The 15,147-nt window shown below is 47.1% G+C and overlaps 1 protein-coding gene across 1 annotated transcript in view; it reads left to right on the top strand.

Annotated features, from left to right (window-relative positions):
* Positions 1 to 3,694: 3,694 nt before the first annotated feature.
* LOC135057290 (uncharacterized) overlaps positions 3,695 to 15,147 on the top strand; it is a 30,916-nt gene continuing 19,463 nt past the window's right edge. Inside the window, exon 1 of the mRNA XM_063963179.1 lies at positions 3,695 to 3,703. The gene's annotated coding sequence lies outside the window, so the exon portion shown is untranslated. The remainder of the gene's footprint in view (positions 3,704 to 15,147) is intronic.

Genomic DNA, 15,147 nt, shown 5'->3' with positions numbered 1-15,147 from the left:
ATTACGGACATGTCGTCTACTGTCACTGCATATGATTCTCTCAACATTGATAGAATGGTGGAGGATTATATGAGTGACCGCATCCAAGTAGGCACGTCACACAGTCCGTACTTATACTGGCAGGAAAAAGAGGCAATTTGGAGGCCCTTGCACAAACTGGCTTTATTCTACCTAAGTTGCCCTCCCACAAGTGTGTACTCCGAAAGAGTGTTTAGTGCCGCCGCTCACCTTGTCAGCAATCGGCGTACGAGGTTACATCCAGAAAATGTGGAGAAGATGATGTTCATTAAAATGAATTATAATCAATTCCTCCGCGGAGACATTGACCAGCAGCAATTGCCTCCACAAAGTACACAGGGAGCTGAGATGGTGGATTCCAGTGGGGACGAATTGATAATCTGTGAGGAGGGGGATGTACACGGTGATATATCGGAGGGTGATGATGAGGTGGACATCTTGCCTCTGTAGAGCCAGTTTGTGCAAGGAGAGATTAATTGCTTCTTTTTTGGGGGGGGTCCAAACCAACCCGTCATATCAGTCACAGTCGTGTGGCAGACCCTGTCACTGAAATGATGGGTTGGTTAAAGTGTGCATGTCCTGTTTTGTTTATACAACATAAGGGTGGGTGGGAGGGCCCAAGGACAATTCCATCTTGCACCTCTTTTTTCTTTTCTTTTTCTTTGCATCATGTGCTGATTGGGGAGGGTTTTTTGGAAGGGACATCCTGCGTGACACTGCAGTGCCACTCCTAAATGGGCCCGGTGTTTGTGTCGGCCACTAGGGTCGCTAATCTTACTCACACAGTCAGCTACCTCATTGCGCCTCTTTTTTTCTTTGCGTCATGTGCTGTTTGGGGAGGGTTTTTTGGAAGGGACATCCTGCGTGACACTGCAGTGCCACTCCTAGATGGGCCCGGTGTTTGTGTCGGCCACTAGGGTCGCTAATCTTACTCACACAGCTACCTCATTGCGCCTCTTTTTTTCTTTGCGTCATGTGCTGTTTGGGGAGGGTTTTTTGGAAGGGACATCCTGCGTGACACTGCAGTGCCACTCCTAGATGGGCCCGGTGTTTGTGTCGGCCACTAGGGTCGCTAATCTTACTCACACAGCTACCTCATTGCGCCTCTTTTTTTCTTTGCGTCATGTGCTGTTTGGGGAGGGTTTTTTGGAAGGGCCATCCTGCGTGACACTGCAGTGCCACTCCTAGATGGGCCCGGTGTTTGTGTCGGCCACTAGGGTCGCTAATCTTACTCACACAGCTACCTCATTGCGCCTCTTTTTTTCTTTGCGTCATGTGCTGTTTGGGGAGGGTTTTTTGGAAGGGACATCCTGCGTGACACTGCAGTGCCACTCCTAGATGGGCCCGGTGTATGTGTCGGCCACTAGGGTCGCTTATCTTACTCACACAGCGACCTCGGTGCAAATTTTAGGACTAAAAATAATATTGTGAGGTGTGAGGTATTCAGAATAGACTGAAAATGAGTGTAAATTATGGTTTTTGAGGTTAATAATACTTTGGGATCAAAATGACCCCCAAATTCTATGATTTAAGCTGTTTTTTAGTGTTTTTTGAAAAAAACACCCGAATCCAAAACACACCCGAATCCGACAAAAAAAATTCGGTGAGGTTTTGCCAAAACGCGTTCGAACCCAAAACACGGCCGCGGAACCGAACCCAAAACCAAAACACAAAACCCGAAAAATTTCAGGCGCTCATCTCTAGTAATAAGTTGTATGAGGGCCCTGATATTGATTTTTTCATGGAGCTACTGGCTTTTACATTGAATCACAATTTTTTTCTTTTCAATGGGCGTTTTTTTAGACAACTGACTGGTTGCTCCATGGGTTCGCCTGTGGCTCCATCTTTTGCAAACAGTTACATGTGGGAGGTAGAGAGGGGCCTGTTTTTTGAAAATGTGGAGATTTCAGCCGCTATGCTATTATACTACAGATATATTGATGATCTGCTAATTCTGTGGACCAGTGATTTGTCTAAACTTATAGAGATCATTGATAAACAGAATCAATCTAGTAGCCCCATTAAACTCACGCTTACTGCCAGCAAAACAGAGGTGTGTTACCTGGACGTACTAATCCAATTACAGAATGGCAGTATTTTGACTTCCCTATACAAAAAACCCACTGACAGGAATACAATCCTGCACGCAGACAGCTTTCATCCCAAAGCTATTATACGCAGTCTGCCATTCTCTCAGTTTTTGAGGGTATGTAGGAGCAACTCAGACATCAGCAGGAGGGATATACAATTGAAGGAAATGATTGACAACTTCTGTGAGAGGGGTTATTCTAGGGTTGAGTTAAATAGAGCCTGTAAAAAGGCGAAGTACACTGCTACACAGAAAAATAGGAAGAAAGGAAAAGATCTGGCCAAATCCATCATTCCTTGGGTTAATGAATATAATACCAAAAGCCCCGTGATATCCAAACAAGTGAAAAGTCTCTGGCAAATGGTAACCTCAGATCCTGATTTGAAATGCCTTCAAAATCACAGATTAATGCCCAGTTATTCCCGTAGTAGAAACATCAAGGACATGATTGTCAAAACCGATGTAACAGGTTTTTGTCAACCAAAAGCACCCAGTAACTTTCTGAGCAGAAAGAATGGATGCTTTAAATGCTTAGGATGCACAACCTGCTCCTTTATGTTGATAGGTGACACCATACCACACCCACAGACTGGCAAGAGGCTTAAAATCAGGTGGCCATTAACGTGCACTACATAGTTTGTAGTTTATGTCATAGTATGCCCTTGCGGGCTATACTATGTCGGAAAGACAGAATGTCAACTGAAAGTGAGACTTACACAACACCGTTCGGCCATACGGGCAGCAATAGAATCCGGTAAAAGTGATCAACCGGTAGCCCATCATTTTGCCGTCTTGCGACATAATTTGGCCAGCCTTAGATATAAGGCGGTGGATTATGTACCTCCCTCCATACGTGGTGGTGATAGGGGCAAGAAATTGCTCCAACTCGAATCTAAATGGATTTTTAGGCTAGACTGCTTGGCTCCAAGGGGACTCAACGAAAACATGGGGCTCATCAACTTTCTTTAAAGGTGGTAAATGGTAGGTTTAATTAATATATGCATCTAGAGACAAGCTGAGGTTGATATATTCCTTTAATAGTAACTAAAACTTGAAGAGTCTACCAGATAGGTAGATTTGAAATGTTCTTTCGTGGCTGGCAAAAATGACATTTAGGACTGTAAACTACAGTGGTACACAGAACTAAAAGCAAAAGACCTTATGACAGTAATTTGTTGTAAGAAAATATTTAAAAGCAATATATAGTGGTGGTTAGGCCACATGACAAGTTCGGGTATTAGGTTGTCCAGTGCAGTTATTATATGTACACATTGCACATTTTAGATTTTGCACGGTTTGTTTATCAGGCATACTCTAGCCCATATTGGGCGTAATTCTATTTGTATGTCTAATTGTTTTATGATATTACACAGGACTGCGTTTCACTATGTGTATTATATTTATCTAGTATCTAGATGTTATGAAGTTGTATTTATGTTTTTCGCTTCCTTCATGACAGCACGCTGCGCGTCGTAATGGTAACCGACTGGCCCGGTGACGTCACTTCCTGTACTCGAGTAACGTAGAGACCGGAAGTGCGGGACAGGGGAGGTCTGTAACACCGCGAGGCACGCAGCTGAGAGTCATGGAAGGGGGGTAAGTGGCACTGATTGTTACATGTATTTATATCTGTATTGTTGCACTAAATCACTGTCTGAGGAAGGGGATACGTCCCCGAAACGTAACACGCATTAAAACAACATCCACACATGGATGGTTTTTTCACTACTTGTGTAAGTCTTTGAGTGCCGCCTCCAAAATAGTCTGTATATATATATATATACACATATACATAAAATAGAAACGAATAGCAATGCTTGCAGGAATCAACAACAGGCAATAAACTGTATAAGAACAAGTAAATCAGGACTGTAATATCAAACATGATATTCTTCAGTGTTTCATAACGCAGTCCCTGTTCTGCTGCTGCTCCCCCTGTCAAATACAGCCGGGTCAGCCTCCTCTCATCCTGCACGCCGCACTGTCTGCCGGCCGGCTTCTCAGTAGGCTCTGGGTTGGTTGCGGTGGTATGTTACTGACGTCCGCAACCAGGGCCATCAGACAGTAGGCCTCCTTTCATCCCGCACACAGCACTGTCCGGCGGCTCCTCAGTAGGCTATGGGTCGCGGTCGTATGTTACTGATGTCCGCGACCAGGCCATCAGACAGCCGCCTCAGCCTCCTCTCATCCCACATGCCACACTGCCAGCAGGCACCTCAGTAGCCTCTGGGACGCGGTCAGCTGTTACTGACTTACGCGACCAGAGTCCGCAAATAAGGTCACCAGGTCGCAAATGAGGCGGCTACATACTTTAACTGCAGGAACAGAAGGGCACGGAACAGGGGACAACGGAGGCGGTGCCCCCTTCAGGGCTGGAGCCCGGCGGCAACAGACTCCGTTGTCTCCGGTAGTTCCGCCCCTGGCTATGTGGGAATCAGTGTGTGTTAAATGGGGGGGGTGAGCTGTGAGGAGGTCAGTGCGCTATTAGGGGGGGGTCATAATGGTCATAAACTTCAAGTGTGTTAGTGTGTGCTATCAGGGGGGGTCGTAAGCTTTGAGGGGGCAGTGACAGCCACCAGGGCGGAGAGTGGGCTATGAGGGGTAAGTGAGCTGTGAGCTGGTCAGTGTGTGCTATGAGCAGGGTTGTAAACTGTGAGGGGGTACCTTGATCCATGGGGGAAAGTGAGCTATGAGGGGGTCAGCATGTGCTATAATGGAGCAGCGAGTGCTGCAAGGACAGTAAACTATGACGGGAAATAGAGCTGTGAGGGGGGCAGTTTTTTTCACATAAGGGTGTAGTTAGCTATGAAGGGGCAATGAGTTTGTGCTCGTCATTTTAGGAGATTACAAATTTAATTTGTGTTGCATTAATTACACTATGGGGGTCATTCCGAGTTGATCGCTAGCTGCATTTGTTCACTGTGCAGCGATCATGCCAAAAAATGGCATTTCTGTGCGGTGCATGCGTATGCGGCACAATGCGGCACGCGCGACGTACGAGTACAACGACCGATGTAGTTTTACACAGGGTCTAGCGATGCATTTCAGTCGCACTGGCTGCCGCAGAGTGATTGACATGAAGTGGGCGTTTCTGGGTGGCAACTGACCGTTTTCAGGGAGTGTTCGGAAAAATGCAGACATGGCTGGAATAACGCAGGCGTGGCTGGGCGAACGCTGGGCGTGTTTGTGACGTCAAATCTGGAACAGAATGGTCTGAAGTGATCGCAAGCGCTGAGTAGGTTTTGAGCTACTCTGAAACTGCAGAAAATAAATTTGTAGCCGCTCTGCGATAGAACCGTTCGCACTTCTGCTAAGCTAAAATACACTCCCAGTGGGCGGCGGCATAGCGTTTGCACCGCTGCTTAAAACTGCTAGCGAGCGATCAACTCGGAATGACCCCTATATGTGTCACATATACTGTAGTGTAATAAATGCAAGAGAAATTAAATTTATAATCTCCTGTGTCTAAAGTTTTTTTTCTTTTGTATAGTGGTGGTGGGGAGCCCAAAGGTAATTTTTGTACCTGGGCCCACCACTCGCTAGTTCCGCCAATGCTTCATACCCCTTTCATACTGCACCATTTATGCGGTTATTCCCAGATTGTCATCTTTTACACTTCACCCATGTCAACTCTGCAAACCATTGCATGGTTTTTACAGCCTCAGAAAGATGAGTCATGAAAAGTGTGTGGTGACTGCTCACTACATTGCATTTATTATGGCCTATCTATCAGTGTCCTGATCTGCTAATCAGCTTCTTTCTGTGTAACCGGGGTCAGATAACCTGGGTCACACCTTCCATACTGCCGCATATCCAGGTCGTGACCAGGCTCAAGGACCTGGGACACACAACCCGGGTTGACCCTTTCACACCCCTTTCACCTGGGAGCCTTACACGGGAGCTCCCAGCACACGACCCGCCTCAAGCTCCTTGCCGCCACTGACTGCAACCCAGCATATTGCCGGGTTGGTGACGTCAGCGGTGATGCGGCGAGGGCGGCGCTAGTAGATCACATGATCTCCAAGCTCCGCCCGTACTCAGAGAGTAAACGGGAAACGGGTCACATCGACCCGGCTCCCGTTCACACCACACAGTGAGTCGGGTTGAACAGGTGTTCAACCCTGCTTACGACCAGGGTTGAAATACCAGGTCACTCGACCCGCTATTTTAACCCTGGCATCTTTTAGACCGCACATGAACATGGGTTATGCGCAATCATGTGCCAATAACCCGTGTTCAGAGGTGGCGGTCTGAAAGGGGTAGACATACTGTAACCCAGGTTGCCTCTGCAATATCCCGAGTCAGAGGCTCAGTGTGAAAGGAGTATTAGACTGGGTTATACCAAAGTATTTTAAATCCATTTAGAAGTGTTTGGACTGCACCAATTACTACATACAATCCATTAAAAATGTCTAGTTAGTTGAACCCATTACTGCTTTTATTTGAAGGTTCAAAAAGAATAGCCTTCAAAACAAATTTTAGGCAAGTATTTATCTCGGTATCCGGACTCTGGGTTGACACCACTTAGGTCGACACACATTAGTCAACAGGGAATAGGTCGACACTAGAAATAGGTCGACATGACCATTATGCCGACATGAACAAGGACGATGTGCAAAAAGGTCGACATGAGTTTTTCAAAATTTTTTCTTTTTTTTTTTTTACTTTTTCATACTTTACGATCCATGACTAGCGGAGCAAGGCACCTTGCTGCTCTAATTGGGGTTCCCGGTCACTTTACAAAGAAAACGACACCCAAAAAAACATGAAAAACTCATATCGACCTTTTTCATGTCGACCTAATGAATGTGTCGACCTATTTCTAGTGTCGACCTAGCCACTGTTGACCAATAGGTGTCGACCTAATGGGTGCCGACCCAGACACTGTCAACCCTGAGTCCCATACCCATTTTTCTCAACCCCCTGATAGTCAATATGTCAAGGCTGATGCTCTATCTAGTAGCGTTTTGAGTGATCACCAAGGAGCTGATGCCATATCTCCCAACATGACCCATTCCAGGATGGACAAAATACTCTGTTCTAGGACTTATCTCTTAAATTTAAATTGCCAGCACCTGTGGTGAAACAACTTTCTTATACATTAACTAGTTCAACACAGGCGATTATTTATTTATTAACAGTTTCTTATATAGCGCAGCATATTCCATTGTGCTTTACAATTAGAACAACAGTAATAGAACAAAACTGGACAAAAACTAGAGATGAGCGGGTTCGGTTCCCTGAGAATCGAACCCCCCCGAATATTCCGTTCCGGGCCTGGATCCGAGTCCGTCTCGGGACTTCCTGCCAGACTCGGAAACCAGAACGAGGCAAAACTACATCATCCCGCTGTCGGGATCCATTTTCACTCCGGACTTGGAGAGTGAGGGAGACAGACCCCTGTCTCTCTCTGTGGGTGATGGCATCGGGTGGGGTTAATGTGTGCTCTGTAGGGGTGCTGCTGCAGTCACTGTGGTGTACCTGTGCTGTGTTAGGGGTGCTGTCCTGGCTGTCACTGGTGTTTCATGTGCTGCTACGCCCGGTTGCTGCAGCTATACATGGGTGTTGCTGTCCTGGCTGTCACTGTGTTGTACAGGGTGCAGGGGCACTGTCCTCCTGTATGCTGTAAAATATAGGGGTGCTGCTGGCCCTATATGTTGTAAAAATTCAGGGGTGCAGTTGTTAAAAATTAAAACCACACTGCTCTAGTATGCTGTATAGGGGTGCTGCTGTTAAAATAACATTACACTGGCCCTGTATGCTATACAAATTCAGGGGTGCAGTTGTTAAAAATTAAAAGCACACTGCTGCAGTATGCTGTAAAATATACGAGTGTTGCTGTTAAAATAACATTACACTGGCCCTCTATGTTGTAAAAATACAGGGGTGCAGTTGTTAAAAATTAAAACCACACTGCTCCTGTATGCTGTAAAATATAGGGGTGGTGCTGTTAAAATAACATTACACTGCCCTGTATGTTGAAAAAACTCAGGGGTGCAGTTGTTAAAAATTAATAGCACACTGCTCCTGTATGCTTTAAAATATAGGGGTGATGTTGTTAAAATAACATTACACAGGCCATGTATGCTGTAAAAATTCAGGGGTGCAGTAAAAAAATGTACACTGGCTCTGTCTTGTATGCTGTAATAGTGCAACTAAACTTATCATCCACTCACTGGTCATCTCACGGCTCAACTACTGCAATGTTCTCTTCACTGGCCTCACTTGCTACCACCTCGCTCCCCTCCAATCTGTCCTCAATTCTGCAGCTAGGCTCATCTTCCTCTCCCGCTGCTCCACTTCTGCCACTCCCCTTCGACAAAATCTACACTGGCTCCCATTCCCCTACAGAATCCTCTTCAAACTCCTCACCCTCACATACAAGGCCATCTCTAATTCCGCTGCTTCCTACATCTCCAACCTCCTCTCCCTTCATACTCCCTCCCACCCACTACGGTCGGCCGATGACCACCGCCTCTCCTCTGCCTTGGTCACTGCTTCCCATGCACGAGATCAAGATTTTGCCTGTGCTGCACCCCTTCAGTGGAACGCGCTCCCCCGCTCCATTAGACTCTCCCCGACCTTGCAAAACTTCAAACGGGAACTGAAAACCCAGTGCCATAACTAGACATTTTAGCGCTGTGTGCAAGAAACGGCATTGGCGCGCCCCCCCCATGTAAAATGGCGCCTCCAGAATATAGGGGCGTAGCTTCATGTGGAAGGGGTGTGGCCACAAAATAATACCAATTCATATTACGGTGCACAGTAGTCTCCATTATAAAAATTACGCAACACAGTAGCGCCACTACACCAGGTAGAGCCCCTTTTACACATTACGGCAGACAGAGTCTACCTTTTTACACATTATGGCAGACAGCATCCCCTTTTTACACATTATGGCAGACAGCGTCCCCTTTTTACACATTATGGCAGACAGCGTCCATATTTTACACACTACGGCAGACAGCGTCCAAATTTTACACATTACGGCAGACAGCGTCCCCTTTCAAATGGATGTGTTTTTATAAAATGTAATTTCGTAATTTACTAACCAGAAGGAGGAAAATGAGGATCTCCTCCTCCTTCAACTATCAGCTCCTCACTTGCTGTGCAGTGGTAGAACAGAGTGCAGGGCAGTGTGGGAGAGTCTCCGTGTAAGCCAGGAGAGATGTCTGATGTCATCACATCTCTCCCGAATTGCAGCGGGACCGAGCCGGCATTCAGGGCTGGGCCAATTAGTAGAGGCAGACAGTGATCACAGCGCTGCTGCCAGGCCAGCTCCCGGGTCCTTTACAGCAGCAGCAGCGGCGGCGGCGGTGGGTGCTGGGAGACAGGCGGCGCCGTCAGCGGAACATAGGCGGCGCTGCCGCCGGCAGTGAGTGTGTGCACTACACGGGAGTCTGGAGATAGCGGCCATGAGGTGTGCTGTTGTCACTGACCTGGGTTGGGGATGTTGTGGACTCGGGGGTTCTTCCGATGGTCGGGAAAAGGAACCACAGGTGGGTCGGAGCAAGGATGGTCAGATATAGGATTTCCTCATACAAGACTCTGATAGTCAGGCTTGGTGAAAGAACGTGTAATGTGTGTAATGTATGCTATGTTCTTCCCCCTTCGTATGCGATGTATTCCCCCTTCATGTTGCTGCTTGGCGATGCATTGTACCACAAAGAATTCCTAGTGTACGTGAGTACACCTGGCCAATAAAGCTGATTCTGATTCTGATTCTGAGAATGCTGAGGAACTTTATTAAGGGAAGGGAGCAATACAGCGGCACATGAAAGGAAGTGAACTTGTGGGCAATGTCAAAAAGTTACTGGAGAATTCGTGAGCACTGTTCAACTGATGAATTAAGAATTTGTGAGCGATGTTTAGAGACACTGATGAATGAAGAACTTGTGAGCGATGGTAGATGACACTGAAGAATTTGTGAGCGATGTTTAAAAGACACAGATGAATGAAGAACTTGTGAGCGATGGTGAAAGACACTGAAGAATTTGTGAGCGATGTTTAAAGACACTGATGAATGAAGAACTTGTGAGCGATGATGAAAGACACTGAAGAATTTGTGAGCGATGTTTACAGATACTGATGAATGAAGAACTTGTGAGCGATGATGAAAGACACTGAAGAATTTGTGAGCGATGCTAAAAGGCACTGATGAATGAAGAACTTGTGAGCGATGGTGAATGACACTGAAGAATTGGTGAGCGATGTATAAGGACACTGATGAATGAGGAACTTGTGAGCGATGGTGAATGACACTGAACGCTGGAAACACTAAAGTTGGTTCGGCCCGCAGGCCTTGCCGAATCCAGGGAGCGCTGGCAACTGCACTGCAGAGGAACACACTAGTTGCTCGGATTACTGGAGACTGTGCTGCAGGAAGGCACCCTGAATGCTAGATGCACTGGAGTATAGCTGCTGGGAAACACACTGCGTACGGGAGCTCTGGCATCCACTTCAGAAAAGAGACGATACTCAGGCGCCGAGGCTCTGCCTATTGGATTGGTGAAGCGGGTTCGTGACATCACCTGCTCCCCACCCACGTGACGCCGGCTGTCATGGCGGCGCCCACACTCCGGGGAACCGCCGGGAGCCGCGCCAGCCAGACGCCGGGACCCGAGGACCGCCGGAGACGAGGACCGCCAAACGGACTAGCAGCCACGCAGGGGTAAGCGCGGCGGCCGCTGCCCCTGGCGTGTGACAGTACCCCCTCCTCCAGGAGTGGCCCCTGGACACTTCCCGGGCTTTGTTGGATGTCTGGAATGGAAGATCCGCACCAGTCGGGGGGCCGTAACATCAGTAGCTTTGACCCAGCTCCTCTCTTCAGGGCCATAACCCTTCCATTCCACCAAGTACTGCAGATTCTTGTGAAGATAACGAGAGTCAAGAATAGCTTTCATTTAAAATTCCGTTCCGGCTTCAGTCTCTACAGAGGTTGGCCTAGGTGACTCTGAATGGAACCGATTTAAAATAAGGGGATGAAGAAGAGAAACATGGAAGGAATTTGGTACCCGAAAGTGGGAAGGCAAACCCAATTTGCAGACAACCGGGTTCAGAACTTGCAACACGGGATAAGGACCAATGAACCTCGGGGCAAACTTCATAGTGGGCACTCTTAAACGGAGATTGCGGGTAGAGAGCCATACTCTATCACTAACTTTGTATTGGGGAGCTGCCCGTCGCTTCCTATCCGCAAAGAATTTGTAGTGGCTGGAGATTTTCTTGAGGTTAACGTGAACCCTACTCCAGATTTGACTGAAGTGCTGAAGAGTAGAAGCTGCAGCAGGAACATCTTCTGGAGGACAGACGGGTAATTTTAGAACTTGAGGATGGAATCCATAATTAATGAAGAATGGGGACTCACCAGTGGAAGAGTGGTACAAATGATTATGGGCAAACTCGGCCCAGGGCAACAGTTCCACCCAATCATCTTGCGAAGGAGAAAGATAAATGTGGAGAAGTCTCTAAATCTTGATTAACGCGTTCAGTTTGTCCATTGGTCTGAGGATAGTAGGCAGATGAAAACTTAAGTTTTATTTGTAAGGCTGAACAGAGAGCCCTCCAGAATCTTGCAGTGAACTGCACCCCCCGATCAGAGACTATTTCCTGAGGTAACCCATGCAGGCGGAAGTGTTCACGGATAAATAATAAAGCCAATTTGGGAGCTGACGGTAACCCGGTCAAAGGAACAAAATGTGCCATTTTAGAAAAGCGGTCAATAATCACCCACACGGTATTGTGACCCTTGGAGAGGGGCAGTTCGGTGACAAAGTTCATAGAGATATGGGTCCAAGGCCTCTTAGGAATGGGCAGTGGATGAAGCAACCCTGCAGGAGGCAGACAAAGAATTTTGTGCTGAGCACATTGAGGACATGAGTTGACATAATCTTGTATGTCCTTCTTCATAGTGTCCCACCAGTATGACCTTCGTACAAACTTCCAAATTTTTTGAACTCCAGGATGACCGGAAAACTTGGAGGTATGAGCCCACTGCAACAACTTTGGTCGAAATTCAGCTGGTACAGACATTCTCCCAGGAGGAGGACCCAAAGCGGTGGGAGCTGCTGAAATAGAAACTGGACTGAGAATCAAAGCCTTTCCAACGCAGTTCTCCTCATCTGAAGCCGTCAAGGAACGAGATAAAGCATCAGCTTTGGTGTTAAGCGTCCCGGACCGGTACTTAATGACAAACGAGAATCGAGTGAAGAAGAGCGCCCATCTAGCTTGACGGGGATTCAAGCACTGGGCTGTCTTGAGATACAGCAAGTTCTTGTGATCGGTATAAATCGTAATTAGGTGTTTAGCACCTTCCAATAGATATATCCATTCTTCCAGGGCAGATTTTATTGCCAAGAGTTCCTGGTCTCCGATGGTGTAGTTTCGTTCAGCAGGAGAGAACTTGCGAGAATGGAAACCACATGGATGTTACTTCCCGTCAGAGGAGTACTGTGAAAGCACGGCACCGATGCCGACCGAGGAAGCATCGACCTCCAAGAAGAATGGTTTTGAAAAATTCGGTTGCTGGAGTACCGGAGCGGACATAAAGGCTACTTTCAACTGGGCGAATGCTACTACAGCTTCAGAAGACCAGTGACCTAGGTCAGACCCCTTTTTGGTTAGAGCAGTAATAGGTGCCACAATGGTAGAAAATCCCTTTATGAATTTCCGGTAGTAATTCGCAAAACCCAGAAATCTTTGTACCGCTTTCAAAGAAAGAGGCTGAGTCCAGTCCCGAATAGAAGTGAGTTTTTCCGGATCCATGCGAAGCTCCGTACCTGAGATGACGTAACCAAGAAATGGAATTGAAGGAACCTCAAAGGTACATTTGGAGATCTTACCGTAGAGATGATTCCTTCATAGACGAAGAAGTACCTCCTTGACCTGAATTCTATGCTCCGTGAGATCCTTAGAAAATATCAGAAAGTCATCCAAGTATACCACTACACTTTAGGTATAACATATCTCGGAAGATTTCATTCACAAAACCTTTGAAGACGGCAGGGGCATTACTGAGCCCAAATGGCATTACCAGATATTCGTAATGCCCGTCCCTGGTATTGAAGGCCGTCTTCCATTCGTCCCCCTGTCGAATACGAATCAAATTATAAGCTCCCATTAAGTCGAGCTTCGTGAAGACATGGGCTCCGCGAACCCTATCAAATAGTTCCGTGATGAGCGGCAAAGGATATTTGTTCTTAATGGTGATCTCATTTAAGCCGCGGTATTCAATGCATGGTCTCAACCCTCCGTCCTTCTTCTTCACAAAAAAGAAGCCTGCTTCTGCCAGGGAAGTAGAAGGGCGAATGAATCTTTTCTGCAGATTAGACTTGATATAAGAGTAGAGATTTTTACACTGCGCTCACCCCCGGTTTCTAATTGTGCATGTGTATGCACTAGTGTAATAAATGGTGAAAATGCTTGATTAAGTTTCAAAATGATATTTATTTTAAATATAATAGCTGATCGTCCAGAATTCATATGAATGCGTGAATGAGCTCTGTTTGGCTATACTAAGCCTTTTTGCTAATTGTGCAGGAGCACGCTTGCTTCTAGATGTAATGAGATGAAGTCCATAAGCAGGATGATAAATGGATTTATGAAAAAATGAAATTGGTGAAAAAGTCTATTTGTTATATTACAGGCCGCGGCGTCCCGCTGGTCTGTATGAAATGAGTGCACTTGTTTAAAATTACATTCCGTCACTGGTGTTCAAGCAGCAGCGGAGAGTGCGTGAGAAAGAAAGGGACTCCGGACTGGTCTACCCTCCCCCTGCTTCTGCCGCCGTCACTGTGACGGTGTTCGGTCACAGGTCGGAGGCTAGTCAGCCGGGGTTCGGTGCCTGTCTTGGGGGGGGGGAGATGCACGCACTGCGACCGCTCTCAGAGTGGTTCGTTGCCGCACTCCCTCCGCCTACAGAGACTCACCTTAGTTCTCCTCCGCTGCTGGATGTGTCAGTGGCAGGCTGTCTCCTCGATGCTTCTCCGTCGTCCGTGACCCGCAGACACTTCCTGGTCTTCAGTCACGTGACCGGGTTCAGTCTCTTGTTCCGCTCCTTCTGCTTGATCGTGCCGCTGTTGTGGATGGTGTTAGGAAAATGCTCCAACGCTTTTCGGCCCTTGGAGGCCTTCCTCTGGGAGAAAAAGTGTTACACGACGGAGAAGCATCGAGGAGACAGCCTGCCACTGACACATCCAGCAGCGGAGGAGAACTAAGGTGAGTCTCTGTAGGCGGAGGGAGTGCGGCAACGAACCACTCTGAGAGCGGTCGCAGTGCGTGCATCTTCCCCCCCAAGACAGGCACCGAACCCAGGCTGACTAGCCTCCGACCTGTGACCGAACACAGTAACAGTGACGGCGGCAGAAGCAGGGGGAGGGTAGACCAGTCCGGAGTCCCTTTCTTTCTCACGCACTCTCCGCTGCTGCTTGAACACCAGTGACTGAATGTAATTTTAAACAAGTGCACTCATTTCATACAGACCAGCGGGACGCCGCGGCCTGTAATATAACAAATAGACTTTTTCACCATTTTAATTTTTTCATAAATCCATTTATCATCCTGCTTATGGACTTCATCTCATTACATCTAGAAGCAAGCGTGCTCCTGCACAATTAGCAAAAAGGCTTAGTATAGCCAAACAGAGCTCATTCACGCATTCATATGAATTCTGGACTATCAGCTATTATATTTAAAATAAATATCATTTTGAAACTTAATCAAGCATTTTCACCATTTATTACACTAGTGCATACACATGCACAATTAGAAACAGGGGGTGAGCGCAGTGTAAAAATCTCTACTCTTGCACCATTTATTGTAACAAGCAGGACCAACTTGTTAACACTAGCAGCACTCCCCGTAACGTTAGTACATTTCTGTGCGCAGTCCACCCAAATTTTGTAACTTTTAGACTTGATATAGTCCGACATGGCTTGGGTCTCGGGCAATGACAAAGAATAAATGCGCCCCCTTGGTGGCATTTTCCCTGGGATGAGCTCAATGGGACAGTCCCAGGGTCTATGGGGTGGTAACTGATCGGC

Source organism: Pseudophryne corroboree, chromosome 3, assembly GCF_028390025.1.
Source record: "Pseudophryne corroboree isolate aPseCor3 chromosome 3, aPseCor3.hap2, whole genome shotgun sequence".
Lineage (NCBI taxonomy): Eukaryota > Metazoa > Chordata > Amphibia > Anura > Myobatrachidae > Pseudophryne > Pseudophryne corroboree.
This window is presented reverse-complemented; position numbering and strand designations above follow the sequence as displayed.